The sequence below is a fragment of the Microchirus variegatus genome (assembly GCF_963457635.1).
Source record: "Microchirus variegatus genome assembly, chromosome: 4".
NCBI lineage: Eukaryota > Metazoa > Chordata > Actinopteri > Pleuronectiformes > Soleidae > Microchirus > Microchirus variegatus.
The window spans coordinates 14,189,898-14,209,342 of NC_139805.1; the positions used below are offsets into that span (position 1 = coordinate 14,189,898).

General features: G+C 42.5%; 1 protein-coding gene across 1 annotated transcript in view; it reads right to left on the reverse strand.

Moving 5' to 3' along the window:
* p3h2 (prolyl 3-hydroxylase 2) overlaps positions 1-19,445 on the reverse strand; it is a 57,720-nt gene that overhangs the window by 17,496 nt on the left and 20,779 nt on the right. The window lies entirely within an intron of this gene.

Consider the following 19,445-nt stretch of genomic DNA (forward strand, 5'->3'; position numbering starts at 1 on the left):
ACCAATAGTTACCGAACTAACCACCAAAGAGTCAACGCTTGGCCGTCAAAGGAGACAAGCCAACGCTGCTGAGACTCAACGCAACTGCTACCACAACATCGAAGAATCGACGTCGCAGGGCGGCCGTATCGTTTATCGTTGTTACCGAGGCCCAACTGCTAACCGTCTTTGATCTCTTCAGTTAAACTGATCGAGAACCAAGAGGGAAGTAAGATGACTGGCAACGAACTAGAATTGGAGGACCAAGAACAGGAGTGGTCCAGAGCGAGAAAAATCCTCACAACAAACATGCACCTTCTCATCGCCACGACCAGTTTACCAGGGAGTGAACCGGTCGAAAGAAGTATGGAAACGCTGTTCATCAATTACAAAAACTTCCTTAGCACAAGCTTTGAACATACCGCAACACTAGAGGAGATGGAAGACTCAATGGATGAGGATGAGTTCAAGAGGCGACAGGGCAACACCCTAGCAAAGAAAAACGCCACCATACGAGAGTACCACACCACCATAGAAACACTGTGGTTTACGCAAGCAGAACCCAAAATAGACGCTTTCATTACAGAGTTTAAATCAACTTTTGACAAGACTGAGGCACTCAGTAGAGACAAAACAACACTGCGGGCACAGCAGGAGTACCAAAGTACCAAACTTGACCAAAAACTCGATGAAATCAGAAACGCCGTGAGTACCTGGAAAGACTACCAACCACATGGAACAAAGAAATGGAGATTCCTTTCGTCATTAAAAGAAGACAAAGAAGACCTGATGAAAAAATGGAAACATCAATGGGACAAAGACGAAGATCGTGACAGTGAAATCACCATATACCAACGGGCCCTACCAACTGCCTTTAGTGTAGAACAAGACACTAACAGCAAACCCTTAACCACGTTTGACCTTGACATAGAGCAAGCACAAAGTGCAACCCACCCTCCGATCCTCACCAGCACACCAAGATCACCAAGACTCTTTGTGGACCCTGGTGTGGAACAAAGTAGTGGGGGACCTTTCGGTACGAACACCAGGGGGGAAACCAGCTCGATGTGTACCCAATCCAACGTTAAATACACCCAAGTAACATTACCAAAGTTCAACGGGAGAGGAAGAGACTATTGGCGTTGGAAGAGAGAAAAGGGCAGTGAGGAAGTCCGAACAACAGCAAAGGCAGCAACAGAAGCCGCAGCAACGACATCGGTGAAAGGGCACGAGTCAGAAGATGTAACTGACGCAGATGCTTGTGCAGAATCTGAGCCCGCACCGAGTGAGGACAGCTTTGCTCGGGCCGAGGCTGAGACTGAACCAGCGTGCAAAGCTGCAAAGGCCGAAACTGAGCCAGCGTGTGAAACTGCAACTGACCCTAGGGCAGGGCCTGAACCAAAGCCAAAACCAGAGGCCAAGGTAGAACCAGAACCAGAGCCCGGGGTCAAGACAGAGCCTGAACTAGAGGTTAAGGCAGAGACTGAAGATGACGCCAAGGCAGAGACTAAAGATGACGCCAAGCCAGAGGCGGATGAGGATTCCGGGCCAGAGATGGGGACCGAATCGTCTAAACCCACCCTGGACGTCGATGATGATAATCCCCTGGGACATGTAAGGCCTCCAGGCTCAGATGCTGAGAAGGCCACTGACGAGGTGATGGCCTCTACTGAGAAAAACCCAGGTTCAAATGCAGAGAAGGCCGCTGACGAGATGGTGGCCTCTGCTGAGAAATACCCAGATGCCCTCAACCCCATTAGAGCAGTTCTCCTCAGATTCAGGGAGGGTGACATCTCCAAGATGCACAATTCAATGTGGCCGGAAGAACAAGAAGTCTACATGCATCAATTCTTGTGGCGAGACTCGCCGCCTGATGAGATTGATGACCACACTACAGTGAAAGTGAACATGGGAGACAAGCCCACTTCATACATTGCACAGGCAGCTATGAGCGAGACCGCAAAGTTACCCCAGTTCACTGACATCAAAGAGGAAAAAGGAGTAATAGAGGAAAATGCCTCCCACAACAACCTACAGCACCAAGATGAGATCCTGAAAGCAGTGCAAAAGACCCTGAAAGGAGGGGTTTTTTACCTTAAACCCTGGGTCCAGTTAGGTCAAAGTGGGAGGAAGGACGAAACAAAACAAACCCAGACTCTGGTGCCATCCAATCAACTAAGGGGAGAAAACAACAACCTTGTGCAAGGAGGATTGTTTCCCTTAATGATGGCCCTTATTAACTCCCCCAAGAGAGGGGAGAAGAGGGGAACTGAAATTGACCCCACTGAAGAAGAAGTGGAAATAGAGACACCAGGACCCCGGAGACCTCGTTGTGTCCTACTGAGCCAGATTGCCGGGCGGAACAACCCCTGGGATAGAGGCAGGTGGTACAGGGTTAGAATCATCCACCACGTGATGTTTCCAGATGGACCCCCACTAGCGGAGAAGTGGTTGGCTCATACACTGAGAGCCCCTATTCCAGCAAAGTGGGAGGCAACACTGACGGTGAAAGAACTCAAACTAGACCTGTGCCTGGCCACTCAACAGGGAGTCCCATTTCCTGTAACAACGCTTAACTGGCTCGTTGTCAGCAAGGACGAGGCCTCAGGATTGCTGTGGTGCTACGGCAGAGTCCAGAGTTTCAGCCAGGGAGAGCCCGGCGTGCCCCCCGGAGTGCCCTTGGCCCCCAACAACACCTCAATTAATCATGAGGGCGTTGCCTCACCCTTTGAGTTAATGGCACTTAACCTCTTCGGGCCCTACGCTATCAGAGACACTGTCAGACGGAGAAAGAAGAAGACGAAAGTGTTAGGTGTAGTGTTCAGCTGTACGGCATCAAAAGCAATTCGCGCTGACATCGTAGAAGACTCGTCGACAGAAGGGTCCTTGAAGACGTACCAGCACTTCGCAGCTCTCAGGGGCCCAAGGAAGCTTTGGTTAGATCAAGGGAATTTTGTAGGCATCAGGCCAGTGCTGAAGGAACTTTATAGGTTTCTAAATAATGTCGATAAGGACCAGATCCGGGCAAAGGCGGCAGCCACAGGAACCGATTGGACTTGGGTGTCTCACCCAGCAGACTCTCTACACCGGAACGGAGCAGCTGAAGCAGCAGTCCGCGCGCTCAAAAGAGCACTGAGTAACATTGGTGAGGAGGGCAACCTGACAGCGCTAGAGTTCCAAGCCCTTCCCTACATAGCAGCCAGCCTACCTAACAAGAGGCCCGTCGGTGCCAGGGCTCAGGTGCGGGACGAACTAATCGGGGTTATCACCCCTAACACACTCTTGCTTGGCCGTTCTGGGCCTAGCGGGGACACTCAAGGATTCGAGTACCCAACCTACCCTGTTGTAAGACTGAGGGCGATTCAAATTGAAGTCAATGAGTTCTGGAAGCGGTGGAGCCAGCTGGCGGGCCCGAGCCTTTTCGCCCGACGGAAGTGGCATACACTTACTAGAAATGGCAATTGGAGGCTTGGTGTGGTTGGCCGACCAGAACGCATTGAGAGGCCAATTCAGGCTAGAGCGAGTCGTAGAAGTATATCCCGAAGCAAAAGGCGTGGTACGAGACTCGAAAGTAAGAACTTGCCGAAGTTGTCCAGTCTCTGGCGGGCATTGCGAGAGAGGCCAGGGGGTAGAAAGTTGCCCCTTCGCCATCCTCCACAGGGATGTCAGGCCGCCGGTAGTCCTACTACCAGTGGAGGAGCAGGAGTAAACCATCGCTGCAGAATACCCGACCTACCCCTCCACCAATTGGTGGAGTGTTTCGGTTAAGGATCAAGACCCCCCCCCCCCCCCAGGATACCGTGAGGACACTTATTCATTCTGGACTGATTGACATGTAATCAATGTACTTTGTTTAGGGAACAAACCTTTAATTACGCACATCGTGTGAAATGTGTAATGCGTTGATGTGGTAGCGCGTTCCTGTTTAAGGACGTGACTTTATGTACTTTAGGTAAACGTTACATCTGCTTAAGTCTTAATTATTATCATTGATGAATTAATTGTAATCTATAATCTCTATAACTGTTTGAACCGTTGTTGTGGCTTACTTGGGTTCAAGAACCAGGAAGCCAAGTGGGAGGTGTAGAACTTTCTAGCAGTTATTCAGCGCATTCTGTACGGAATCAGAGTGGGATCGTCATCAAAGCGATCGCAATCAAAGCCTTAACATCCAAGGCACTTCTTATATATAACCAACCCCTTATTTGTGTGTTTTCATCTGTAACTGATCATCAGAACCTGTATGCTTTGCCGGTTTACAACCTATTAAGTAGTGTATTGAATTGTGTTTAGAATAAAACCTCTTAAAGACACTCGAGTTGTCCGCCATACTTGTTCTGGTCGCCCTTTCCAGAGGGTAGTTTATTGAGCTGTAAGAAGCAGCCGATAAAAATCTGGACAGAAAGAAAAACAGACAATCTGCTGACATGTCTCTAAAGCCATTCCTGCAGGAAGCTCAAACTCGCCCACATTTGCATGTTTGTGAAAAATGGATTCTCGGTCGGTAAGTAATTTGGACCGACATTGGTTCATCAGACCTGAGGAAAAATACGATTTATGGGGACAGAATGTTCTCATGCACATCCGGTCACTGGAAGAGTCTTCTCTCATAATTACAGCTAATGTGATGGATGATGTCTCTGAGTTTAATAGATGGGGGAGTAGAAGAATAAAATAATCTCGATAGGAATGCATGTTGACTTGTTGAGAAATGCATCACACACACAGTCACAAGAGGAAAGAGAGTCTACTGTTGATAGTTACAGAATAGATAGGAGGAATACTGAGCATGTTAAGTACAACATCATTATCAGTAAGTGACACTAAATAAACTGCAGACCAGGTTCTGTGTCAGTGACTTGAAGAGTAAAAGCAGCAGCTTGTCATAGCCCAGCTAGTTTATTGTTCAACAAACCAAAACAGAAAAAGTTCATGCAGATAAAGTACGTATTGTATCTTGTGTATTAAAATCCTCAACATGCTTCTATTTTTTAAGGTATAATTAAACAGAACAATTAATGAATGTGTGTTCAAGAGTAAATAGTCTATATCCATATAGCACTTTTCTAAATTTGAAGACTTAAAGCTGCTTTACAGTTAAGTTGTGTCCCATTCATTCGCACATTCACACAGAGCATCTATGTGCAGCACTTTCTCTGTCACACACTATCATACCCATTCACATGCTGACGGACGGCGATCAAACCCTCGGCCTTGTCATTAACAACTGTAATTCTTTGACTATTTTTCTTTTCCTCGAGTGTGTAATCTCAACTGAGGCATTAAGGTACAACATTAATAGTTCCTAAGATTAAACTATTTCTTTTATCCACATTCTGGATTGTACAACTCTATAAACGGAAAATAACTTACATTTAAAGCATCTGTAAAAGAAAAGAGTTTCAACATTTTGTAACTGTTGAGGATATCTTTGAAATTGTTACCTCTTCCAAGGAGATTGTGTTTCCCCCGTTTGTCTTTCAGTAGCATATATCAAACTCTAAAGAATTGGATTTTGATTAAAAAGAAATTTATTGGGATGTAGTTTAAGGCCATATGAAATTCCAGTGATATTTTGAATTTTGTGCAAGATTTATTAAAACCACATTGATGAAATAAAACCACAGTCAAACAACCTGGACTCCATGTGACCATGATGTCGAATCGGCACAGTCCCCCTGCAGCACAAAGCCAGAATAATGACCACATCCCTACTGTACCTCAAAGCACATAAGCTCAGATGCTGTCCTTTCACGTCAAAAGGAGGTAAATCTATTTGGTACTACACAACACACAACACTTGTGGGTTAGCCACAAAAACTCTCTTCAGAGATAAAGATTCCAGATGTCTGGTTTAAGATACTAAAACATACAATGTTGCAAGAACACACCTGCCTCCATTGAGATAAGATCATAATCATACTCAAGCCTCAACATTGTCAGGTTGCACAAAAGCCTGAGCTCACTGCACACAAACTCTCCTTTAGATCCTCTGCAGCACTGAGACTAAAACGTCAAATAAAGAGTTGAGCCAGATATGAAGGACGGGAACCAGGATAATTGTAAGAGAACAAGAGAGGTGAAAGCAGTTACACAGTGCCTTCACTACCCTGAACGGTTAGATATCTCAGCATGAACGCCACAGATGCATGTTCACCTTCATGTTCCCAGCTGGGGTGAAAACTCACTCCTGATTGTTGTAAAGGTCAATCTGACCTATTTGCCAAAAAAACATTCTTGCATGGCTTCAACACCTCAAAACAAACCAAACAAAAAAATGTAAATGGGGGGGACGGGGGGACGGAAGAAGCAGTGATGGTGTTTACACAAACTGAAACAACAACAGAACCTTGTATTTGCTATGGGCAGGGATATTTATTCCTGCAAAGCCACACAATGCATTGGAAAAACAGAAACAGATCTGCTGTGATAAAAGAAGCTGAAATACTTCTTCCCACAATCAACCCACTTTCTCAAATGTCCCTCCTCTGTCACACAAAACTGAGTCTCTTTCATGTGGCAGCAGAAAGGCAGGAGGGGAAAAAAGCCCGACTGGACATGCTTGGATACACCAGAAGGCCCAAAGACTAAGGTGAGGGAGAATGCATTCCCGGTCAGATCACCTGCACAGAGACAGCAGGACATACCCAGCATTACCAACCAGCCGACTTCTTCAATGTCTCGACTGCATTTTGAGATAACAAAAATGCTTTAAGATTTAGACAATGTATTTAAAAATAGTGAAAAGTAGTGCATTTTTCTAGAGTGAATATACATTTTTCAGAAATCAGTGTAACTGATATATGGTGTCACTTTTGTCCTCCATCTGATGAAGTGTAGCAGTTTACTGATAACAAACAATCCAAAATTGCACAATTCATCACAAAACATTCATTTGTTCTCTTAGACACATTAATTATATGTTTGCACAGAGTAAATCTTGGAATGGATGAAACCAGTTTAAGTGTATCTAGGGGTGGATTTTTTCCCCCTCAAACTAAGGGTGCAACCTCTTGCACACCACACCTATCCACTATGATTCCTCGATGCATTCCTCAGTCTCTCCAAGACAATTCAGGGAGAACATTCTCCTCTGACAATATTGTTGAATTTTCTGGATCTGATAGTCATCTGTTGATACAGTGTATTTTGTCTGGATTAAACAGATGAGATCACACAGGCTGAGGAGAAAGGAGGTAAAGGAGAAGTTGCAGACTGCACTCTCCTTCCTCTGCCTCCTTCTCCTCCAGTCCTGGCTGCTCTCAGTCCATTGTGAAGGTCGGATGGAGGAGGAGTAAGGAGGGGTGGGTGGTGATTGTACTCCACCAAACCAGCACATGCAGCTGAGGTGAGAGACGAGGAACCCACAGTCTGTTCAGGGAAGCCTTCAATATGAGAGGTGTTGTTTTTTTCTCAAAAAATAACAAGTTCTCTAATGTCATATTCCTAAATGGGAATATTCTCAATTTCTTCTCTACTATAGTAAACTGAATATCCTTGGTCATTTGAGAATATTTTTTTGTAGTTTGGGGTACTAAACTACTTGGTAAGATTAATCAATGATGAAAATAATTGTAAATTGCAGTCTTAATCTACTGTTTGTTCAGGTCATGCCCTCACACTGGACAATACTACAATTGGACAATTTATCTCCATGTGAAAAATAAGATTAATCCCTGAAAACATACCTGAAAGTGTATGCATGTCCACACACAGACACACACACTGTGCACACACCTGCTGATGGAAGCAGATTGTCTACTTGGCAGTTAGATGATAAGATGCAGAAAATAATCTTAATAAGAAACGCAAAGGCAGTAAATTAAGAGATTTCTACAGATGACAAAGTGGAACTGATAACAGAAAGAAAAACGTCATTGTTTCCAGCCCAGACAAAAACTCAACCCTTGTGAATTTTTAGGAACTTAAAAACTCCAGACTAGTTTGGACACCGGTAATGAATGTGACAAAATTAATGTGTTTTAAAACTAAAACATATTAGACTAGGCCCCTTGGTAGATTTATAGCACCCCTGCTCACACATACAAAAGCATCACTAGTACTTTATGGAGACAGGTAATTCAAAACAGAGGATTTCAGAGAGTCTGAGTACTCTATCAAAATTGTCAAAATAAAAGAAAGAAGAAGTGTTGGAGATTCTGAACACAAAACACATGCTCATAAGTCAACACAAGCAGAGAGAAATGTTTAAAACACCTTGTCAGCAAAAATCAAGCATGAGATGAGATTGTCATCATGGTAAATTAATGGAAAACAGTACAGTCCAGAAAACAGTCCCATCTTCTGAGAAAAAGAATGGGTCATAATGTGACACTATATATTTCCACATACTAGTAAAAGGGACTGTATCAATCTAGCATTCTGCACATGTGTACTCATCTCACATTATTATCACTATTCCAGCAGCAACAAGTTGACTCCCACCTTCTGCCCTCATTTCCATGAACTTGTATACTTTGAGGTATGATGGGTTGTACATGTGTGGATACTGGCTAACTGTCCGTGGTCACCATCTTCTTCACTGTCTTTTTTGACCAAAACACCAACTGGACCAGAAAGTGTAACAGGAAGCATGGACACTCAGTGCGTACAGTCCCTGAGGTCAGTGAAGGAGCTCACATTTGTCTGCATAGGGTTAAGGTTTGTTTCCTGTACATGGACCATAACGGACTTCTGCGAACACACGCACATACTAAGTATGACATGGGTCAAAGAAAGTTAATCATTCTACAAGAAAGATCCCTGAAACTGAAGTCTGCCAATCATAAGCCTATGTTTGTCTGTGGATAAAATACACGTGTGGCAAAAAGCCCCAAAAGATAACACTTTTTATAGGATTTATAAATCACAGCAGCACAAAAACTCCGCCTTGATGAAAAGCAGGTCTTTGAACACATTCTGACGTGTACATCTTGTACCACATGAGGACATTTTTCCTCCAACATGATTTCTACAGGGGCACCTGTAGAAATGAATAAAAGTGCCTCTCAGTCTGAGCCCTGGGTTTGCCCTCCTCACTAAAGAGCAACCTGTGTCTGAGCTGCTGGACCTCCCTGCCAAGTGTTCTTGATGTGGGCACCGAAGTAGTGCCAAGCCAAACGTACATTTGCATGCCTTTCTCCTCTGGGCCTCTTGCTTGATTCCCATGTATGTTAATAGGCCTCGGCTGGCGCCACAGCTGTGGAGATGATGTTGTGACAAAATGCACGTATCTCAGCGCCACAAGCAGACTGGGAGAGAGCAACACTGACAACTTGTCAGAGGCAGAATTTAAACACACTCTATTACATGAAAGAAAATTCTTAGCTTGCATTTTCCCTCTCACTAGTAATAACACGCAAACCATGCAAGTTATTTTTTGTCAGAGTACCAGTTTGGTATCTACGGAGCCCTAAAGGGTCATATAAACACTTACATTTAATTTCCTCTGTTTTTTCGTGACAACAAGATAATTAATATGAGATAATGAATGAAATGAAACAAGATAGTACTCTGCAAGAAACTGAGGAGACTAATGTGTACACTATCTGTGCAAGGCATAAAGCTACTTCAGCCTGTGTGATTGATTGATTGATTGAATAGATGAATGTGATGCAGTGATCGATAGTCTCCTGCTCTTCTGACATTGCGACACAGAATGATGTTTCCTGCAATGAATAAATAGACTAGACTATTGTTTTGTTTTCTTGAGATCTCAAATGAATTAGCTCGTTATCACGAGAAAACGGAGGAAATAAAATGTATGTATGTATGACCCTTTAGGGCTTCCGTAGGTATCATATAGAACAACTTGATTTTATTTTTATGTGTCATTAAAGCCTAAATACCCATATTACACATTTCAGGTTTCTGTTGTATGTGTACTATTTGCAGTGATGAGTGTGTGTGCCTGTGTCAGCTATCTGCAGTCACGCCTCCATTTGTCTATATACTGTGAGCACATCCGTTTGTGTCATCATGTGTTATCAGAAGAGTGGTGTGATGAACAGAGAAGCTGAAGTAGAGTCATATGAGATGGCCCTAAAAAGTAAAAAACAAACATAATCTGAAGGTGGAAGACAGAGAGGCTGAGGTGTCCTGGAGTGTTAATATGCATTATGGTTCAAATTGAGTGTGTTTACATTTTCTAGGACAGCCAAGCCATTCTAATTTGTGTACATGCAATGTTTGAGGAACATCTAAATTTCTTTGAAAAACTTTTGCAAATTACTTATTGATAGAATCCATACTGGTGCCTTTAAACACAATTTATGCCCATATTTAAATGGATGTGCCGTAAACAGATCTGGCTCTGGGTGAGGTCCACTTCTTAACAGTTGATGTATGTGCAGGCCAATAATGAATATGAAACAAATGATGTGTATTTTAATGAAGCCTGTAAATGAATGCAGGTAGGGACACAAAATCAACAACCTCCCTGCAGTACAGTATGGCCTTATACCATCTAAAACCAAAATGCAGCCAATAATGGTCTAAGGGCCAGTGAGGGGGGGAACTTGTGTCCGCATCTGCAGGGTAATGTGATACAGCTGTTTATGAATGTACTGTCAAATTTACATAAACCTACATTACTCCAAGAGATGCTGGGGAGGTGAGTTTATATTAGCAGACATAAACTAACAGATGATAAAGAGTGACCAAATAATGACAACAAAAGTTTTAAACTAAACTTGAGGTTATAAAAGTCTTATATGACAAGAATGAGAAAAATTATGGTCTGTCCTTTTAATTTTAAGTATAGCCAAACACGGCTGAGAGCTCTGGTCATGTCTGACACTAGGTCTGCATTAACCTATTTTAATGGATGAATATGAATATTTACTCCTCCGTTTAAACAATAACAAGCCATTGCAACTTTACTGTCGTTGAATCAATATTTGCATCATACGGTGAGCAAATTTGGAGCTTATTCTTCACTGTATGTTTACCAAACATGCAAACACACCATAATGTATGTCTTTGAGCAGCACATTCAAAGTATATATGTATTTAAAGGAGACCAAACAAAGACAAACATTTAAACTGTTCAGACAAAACATCAGGTGAAACCTGATAACAACGACACGGTGCAGAGGAAATTCAGAGCTGTCCTCTTCAGAAATTGATTAAAAAAGTCTCCATACTCCATAATAGCAGGTGGCAGTCGGGATCATTTTTTCCCCAAGAAACGCAGTATGAAGAAGGTTGCATATACAAGGTTAGTGTAATGTGCAATCTCACTGCTTCTGCTTTTGCAAAAAAAATGCTTCAAGCTAGACGTCAATGTGAGTTATGCATTTACCACTTGTTGCCAGTGTATTATTGAATACTGGGAGGCAATGTCTGGTAGACTTCCTATTCCATGAGGTCTTTATGGTCTCAACCAGTTAAGTCCATTTAATTGACTAGTTTCAAGGCTGAGAAAACACATTAGGGGGCTGGCACTTGGATTTAAGCATCTGGTTGGAAAGAAGATTGAGACCATTTTGGAAAACACTCATAAATCATTAACAAATGGGATACACTGAGTTCAGAGGCGATTGGTCTGTGGCAGCAGGGGAAGCTCTGCTTCCTCGAAAATTTCATAAAATAAATGGTCAAATATGTACTGTCGTATTTACATTTCATAACTAAAAGTTGGCTAGAACTTGATCCACTATATGTCTAGTACACCTGTTTATCACAGGTCGTCTGACGTGACTTTTTTCCTCGTACATTCCTGCAGCAGCACGGCAAATTAAAACCAGTGTGTCTGTGTGTGTGTAGGGGTTTGTGTATAAATAACAGGGCCTGAAATATTTCACAGACCAGCAACAGCTAATGACTGGGATTAACCCTGACAAGAAAATATGCATATTCCCACATAATCTACTACACTGGTCTTTTTATGGCCAGCGATAGCTTTGGCAGCTATGCTGAGTGAAAGCATTGGCATCAATGCCTGGTACGAGGAACTCACCGTTATAAATTTGTCTAAATGGCCAATTGCCTCTCCATGAAGCGAGCTACCCCCTTCCTTCTCCCTGGTTAATTCAAAGTGAGCACACAGTGAGGTCTTTGACTGATGATTCAGGGAAATTCAGAAATGCCTGAAAAGTCTGGAAAACAAATCATGACTGTTTTTGAGTGTCAGGACCCCACAGTGTAAAACAATATGTAGACCTATTTCCAGAATGTGGTAGGATTTGTCAAGATGGAGATGAAACGCACACTCAAACTTGTCAACACCTTTAAATATATAGTGGCAAATGGTGAGCATTAAGTGTGTGTGGTGCCAATTGGAGAGGAGAACGTCATGGCCTCTGCAAATTGAACTCAGCAAATCTTTCATTCCATTAGACCACACTATATCTTAACTGTACACCGAGGGTATGAACATTGCTGTGACTACTTTGCCTCATAATCTCTGCTAAACGGACCAGACTTGGTTTGTTTTTGCTCTGCTGCCACACAAGATCTGCAAATGTGCAACTCACATTTCTGCCATGCTTGTCAGGGAACCAAGCAGCCACTGAGAGTGTGCACTGCATTACAATACGGCTCACACATGCTGTGGAAAAAAAGACACATTTCCTCTTAGTGATGTCATGGGTAAAAGTTGTCCACCTGGATGTCCTCCCCCTCTCCCCTACCCTCTTTCATGCCCTCTCTGTCACACCCCCATCTTCCTCTCATCTGTACAGTGCTGATGACGGCTCAACACAGTGGCTTCTTTCTGCCTGTCCTCCCTCCACCCTGGACCACAGCATGTACCTTCTATAAGGTCACGTCAAAGGAATGTCTGAAAAGGCCTCAGTGATATTGCTGTTAAAAAGCCTCTTTCATTTCCCTGTGAAGTCACAGGAGGCATGACGAGTGTGGGATAAGCTCACCCTCATTACTTTCTTTCCCCGCCTTACATCCGTCAGCTTTCCTAAAAACCCCTTGGCAAAACCTTGAATCAAAAATAAAACAGAGGTGGAATAATAATGCCACTGTGCACAGGAGCAAACCATGACTACAGCTCTGTGCGTGTGTGCGTGCATGTGCGTATGTGTTGCCTGCCTGAGCTGTGTGCTGAAAACTGCTGGCTTTGATTATGCGGAAAAATGAGTGAACATACTTGACCGCAGTTGCCTGAACTCAATGAAAGCCCAGAATGAGGAACAGACGCTCGCGGTCCAGAATCTATTAGTTATGAAAACACAGTACACGTCCATTATGAGCTAATCTGGATCAGACAGCTTGAATGGAGGTGGCTGTTTGTACATCTGTGGCAACGTTTGCCCCGAGGCTGACTGCTGAGTGGAACGACTGCTTCCATTAACCTCTCCATCTCCAGTGACAGTCCAGTGAAGCTTTGTGGGAGTTAATACAACCAGACTACACAACCTTACCCTCGAAGATATCCTGTGGCCACCCGACACCCCACCAGCTACCGTCTCCTTAGTCAACCATCACACCCTTTCCCCATGTCTGATCTCGCTTCCTGGCCAGTTCAAGGACACACAGGCCCAGCTTTGTGTGGAAACCTCAAAAACACAAGGTGTGTACATTTTATGTAGCACAGACGGGGTGGAAAATCAGCTATAATGTCTTCCTCCTCCCAACACCTCTCTTATGTCCCCTCCTGCCAAAAACACACACTTACAGAAACTTCTAAAAACAGGACTGGTTAGCCGATATCTTTTTTTTCTCCGATCCCACACTCCACCACTTTCCAGTCACATACAGAACCTATTTTAGACTGGAAAAACACACAGAGTGTTCACCAATACCTGAAATGTGGCTCACAGTTGTGTTTTGTCCTTGAAATTTAACCACTAGTTGAAAAAGTAGGGTGTGTATTGTAGGTCTAACCGAGCTCACGCATGGGATTCCTTATATACAAGCAGTCATGCTTTCCTCAGCCAAGTCTCTTTACATTGTGGTTTACTAAACTTGAAACTTAGAAGAGACATTATGTCTAATGTATAATCCCAGTCTGTACCAGTATATAAGAAACACACGCCTGAACACATCTCATTGACACCTGTTTACATTCAGATACGTGTAGCCCAGAGAAGCTTAATAATTTCAATCATGTCAAACATTTCATTTGACACCGTTTGAGAAAGAACATCTCAAATCCCTACATTGTCAAGAGGAGATAACATGACACCAACCACTTGAGAAATCTTGAAGACCTTTCACTCCATTCTCGTATAAAGCAGAGATGAGGGGATTTCCCTTCTTAGAGGAGCAGCAAATTTAAAGGAAACATTTATGGGCACGGCACTCAAAGGCAGGAGTCAAAGGTGAAATTTTCCCACTTTCCCGTAGAGGCTATAAAAGACACCAGGCCATAAGACGTTTGAGTTCATTCTAGATTATACACGTTTAGTACACAACAAAAAAAGCATAAATCTGTGTGTGTGTGTCAGTGAGTAATTGTGCCCCACCAGACAATGCGAGCATTCATCCAGCCATATTCCACCCACTGCAGCCTCCACATCTCCTGAGAGCAACAGCAAATATATTTGTTCATGTTAAATGAATCTGGTGTTGCAGCAATGAGCAGACATAAGGCATTACACAAGGCCCAAAACAGTCAACGTCAGCTGGTGAGAGATTTAGATGTATCTGAGGATCAGTCGTATGTCATATCTTAACTGGGGAATTATAAATTTGGAAACAATTGGAAGCAGTCAATTGTGTGGAAATTAACATAATTGATGTGTTTTGCAAGAAAGCGAGAACTCCAGAGCAACTTCTCATGTCACTGAAAAATGTTAATGAGTTCCAATCAGTCAGCTGTCAACACAGAAACATCATCCTTCTTTCCCTTTACATTAGTGTCTGTTAGGTTCAAGTGTCCTGGAGGAGTGTTTCCTATAGTCAAGATTCACAGTTTGGCCTCACTCTATGATGAGGTAATGGATCCACTTTATTCCTAAGTGAAACAATGACACCATAGTCCTGCTCATTGATTCATCACAGACTTGGACCATCAATCTCGCCACCACCCCCTGGGGTCTGGAAAAAGAAAACCTCTGCAGGCGTACATCAGACAGTTGTGTGGAAAAGGACAAAAACCAAAAACAGTACAGCCTGCATGATTTAAGGATTACCTCAAGGAGAGAAGAATACATTCCCTTCAATATTTTCCTAGAGCTGCTGGTGGTATGTGAGCTGTAACTAACCTTTCAATAATTATAGCCAAGCATGGCAGATTATATCACGCCCAGGAGTCACCTGACTTGCATATATTCAACTTCAAACATCTTCCAACATCACACCTGATATTGCTGTGGCACCTGGTGTGGTCTGCAGTTGCTATAAGGGGTAAGGGTTAGTTGTTCCTTGCAAACCTTGGTTGTAATGAATGATTAATCTCCTCATGACTGGATAATTGGGGATGTGCGTTAACAAGCAGTAGAACAGTTGTACCCAAAGAAGTATGTGGCCAGTCAATGATTTTCCTCTATTATTATTCCCTCAGACATACTGCAACATGACTCAGTATTTACTCCTCCGGTGTTGTGACTCATATCCATTTTTTTCCCACTGACGTCACTCAGATCCCTCAGCCCAAAAACATGCACATTTGCGGATTAGGCAAACTGGACACTCTAAATTGATGTAGGTGTGAGAGTGGACAGTTGTTTGACTCTATGTGGCCCTGTAATGGACTGGCGTCCTGTCAAGGGTTTCGCCCCATATCAGCTGGGATTGGCACCAGCAACCCTCATGTGGAGGATAAAGTGGTAGAAGAAGGATGGATGGATGTCACTCAGATCTGATTTTGTTCCTGGTTGTGTGAACACAGAAATTCAACTGCCACTTCCGATTTTCAAATTAGACTTGAGCCACTCCAGTATGTGGCCTTAGATTGGATCTGATACATGGACATTCTACATGTGCTTGAACATTAGTCATCAATCTGCGCCAACAGTGTGGCTGAGAAGATGCATGCTGTTTCAGAGGACACTTGTATTTATGTGATCTGTATTGAATTAATTGAAGTGTGTGTGTGTGTGTGTACACTCAACTGGAGGCAAAAAGAGATTTTTCTGCACATGGATATATTTCTTTCTTTTTCTTTTCATCTTACCAGCTGTCGCTTAAACACAAAGTGTGACATCAAACGTCAGCTGAAATTATTTAGCGTGTAATTTTAATTACAGAGGAAATCTGTAATTAGATGAGAAGGTAGCTCACGCTGCCTTCTCAGAAATCTAGGACAATAGTCGAGAGGCCTACTGCGTTGTATTTTCAATAAACAAATGTAAAACTGTGAAAACCACAACAGAGCCAACCAGTGTCGAATTCATGGAGAAAAATATGAGGGTAAATGAATCACTGAGTTATAAATTCAGTAAGGCCACTTAAGAATGAAATAAGAACAAAATGTTGGGTATAAATTATACTGACATGCTCAAACCATTATTGTGGATATAACAAATTCTTAGAAATGATTGAGGTTTGAATTGAATATGTGCACGTACTCAGACATTTTAAACTCACCCACACAGAGATTTTACATACGACAGCAAACAATAACTCAGATTTAACAGTCAAAGTCCTCTTTGTACATAAAGGGACGATACAGAAGGCAAATAAATTTTCAGTGAAGTGTCGAGAGAAAAGCTCACAAGACCACATTTGGGATATTTTTTAAATCAGTCACCACTTCCCTCTGGGGTGCAGTTAAAAACCTGACCATGCTGCTGTGTCAGGGGGTCGCCGCAGTGCCACATTTCATCTGGCTCTTTGCAAGTGCTTGCTGTGAGCTGGCATGTGTGAGAAAACTCAAAAGCTGAGAATGTGTTGCATGTGTGAGGGGCTGTGTTGACTGGTGTCTGAGCAGGTGGCCATAACTCCGCATGAACGAATACACACGAACGAGGATGCAAGATGCACCATTTACCACAAAGAGTCTAATTAGTGGCTCCTCCGATGAAACAGAAAATTGTTTTGTTTTCTTATCTTTGGCTACATTCCCATGCTGTACACTCTTAGAAATAAGGGTTCCTTTATAAAAAAGGGTTTTCCTATGAGGACAAGCCGAAGAACCTTATATGTTTCTACTAAGCACTTTTATTTTTTTTTAACTTTTTTTATAAGAGTGTTCACAGTGTGACGTGTTTTATGAATAGACCATATATTAAAAAATCCAGGTCCCATCTTAAACCAACCAGGAAGAATGTACTGAATAGCCACTAGGTGGAAACCACACTGTTTGGATGGCTGATTACTTATTTGATTTTTGGTCTAAAAAACAACAACAAAAAAAACATCAAAAATATACGGAAAATCCATTATGAAGCACAAGGTGACATCACAAAATGTCTTATTTGAATAAGAACTCAACATACTGAATATATTACACATTAGAGAAAGAAATGCAGCAAATTCTCACATAAATCTCATATGGCCATGTTTTCTGCTTCCTTGGTGCAGATAAACAGGAACCAGCCCAGAGTTAAATCTCTTTGTAGGCCTCTAAAGCGCTTTGTTCTCATTCATAAACACTATGTGGTCCCGCTGCTGCCGTCACATTACACAAATCTAGCATTCTTGACACACAGCATGATGGCTGGAATTCAGGCCAAACTGGACAAATAACACATGCACGCAAGTGCGCGTGCGTATCGATTATTACACATTGTGTGTCAAATCCGTGAGCAGATGTGTTCTTCCACCACGGTAAAAAAACAAAAAAAACAAATGATCAGTTTGTGTTGCATGCTCGCAGATTTACAGACAGGATAAACAAGTGAGCAAACTAAATAAGTAAGTGAGTGAGTAAACTAACAAGTCTGTGCCCGTCTCTCTTCGTCTCTGTGGCTAAACCCAACTCCGACTCTCTCTCCAGCCTTCGTCTTTGATCTGACTGGACGTGAGCCGCTGGACATGGCTCAGGTCAAGGGTTGTCAGGCTGATTACCTGATAGTGAGACGTCTTAGGTACCAGCATACCTCACATTCTAAAGCAGTGACTGAGAGGCAATTGATTTCAGATGACACACACACACACACACACACACACACACACACACACACACACACACACACACACACACACACACACACACACACACACACACACACACACACACACACACACACACACACACACACACACACACACACACACACACACACACACACACACACACACACACAGAGAATGGGTCAAGACCAAGGCAAGGCTTTTATATCGTATATTGTATACACTGTATATAGTGCAATTGTGTTGGTCTTGACCAAGCAGTAACTGGATATGATGTAAAATCCAAACTCCTATTATTAAAGCATCCAAATTGCAATTTGGCTGGTGCCATGTTGAGTTCAGAGACATCACCATCAACCAGGCTCCTACTGGACCATACCAGCGGTCTATCACACTGTCTACTTGCCTGGATTTATCTTCTATTTATCTCTAAACCGGAACATAATTTACAAACCACCTGAAACTAGCAACTGATATCATTAACTCCCCAGAGAAATAAACTGACATTGTCAAGTCAAGTACCTAGAACCTAGATTGACTCTTCTTTGCCCTACATTGGTCTTGGTCTCTCAACACACTCTGGTCTTGGTCTTCTTAATGTTTAGAACCCTATTTGTAACAAAGTCTTGTGTGTACTGTTTACTGTGTGAACACAATATACATTCTGACCAGAATATAATGTCTACTGATTTATAATTTAAATTATAAAAATCAAAACTCCTAAGTTACAACTAAGCATAGCAACATTTGCTGATTTATCAACCAAAGACAAGTGCTTGACTTTAAGTCTCTCACCGTAACAAATGTATAACTTGAAACACGGTAATATGGTAACAAATCTGAGTCTTTCTCCCACTTAGCTGAAACTTAGCAAACTTTGATTCACTGCTACTGTTAGAGCTTTGAAGGGTTTCACTATACCACATGGAACTCTGGATATAAAGAAGATGCTATCAAAGGCCTGATTTGTGTCTGCTTTCAATAAAATACACTGTGTGTTGTACGGAAAGTGCAAATAAATGTGCAATGGGCAGCAGGAAAGAACAGCTTGGCTCCACCACTGAATCAAGACTGCGGTTTTGTACAACATGAATGAAACAGTAAGGAGTTGGACCCTGTTTGTTTTATCAGTGGTGCTACTGACTCGTCTTTGCTGCCCAAACCTCAGAGTGACTGGCCAAGCACGTAGAGCATAAGAGAAAGAATCCAGAAGTAGTAATGCGATATTATGCACGCAAACTGCAGTTAAACCCAACCAAACCAACCAACCAATCACATGCTGCATTTTTACATTAAGAATGTTACAGAATCAGTGAATCCAATCATCAAAATTTACAAAGGAAAAAAAAAACATACAAGATTAAAGCTGTAGTAATCTTTTACACAATCAAAATATAGCCATGGCAATAATATGTGGTTTTTCACTGAGGTTTTAAAAACATGCTTCCAGCTAAGATTTCCATCCTTCTATATGAAAAGCTGTTTCCACTTCT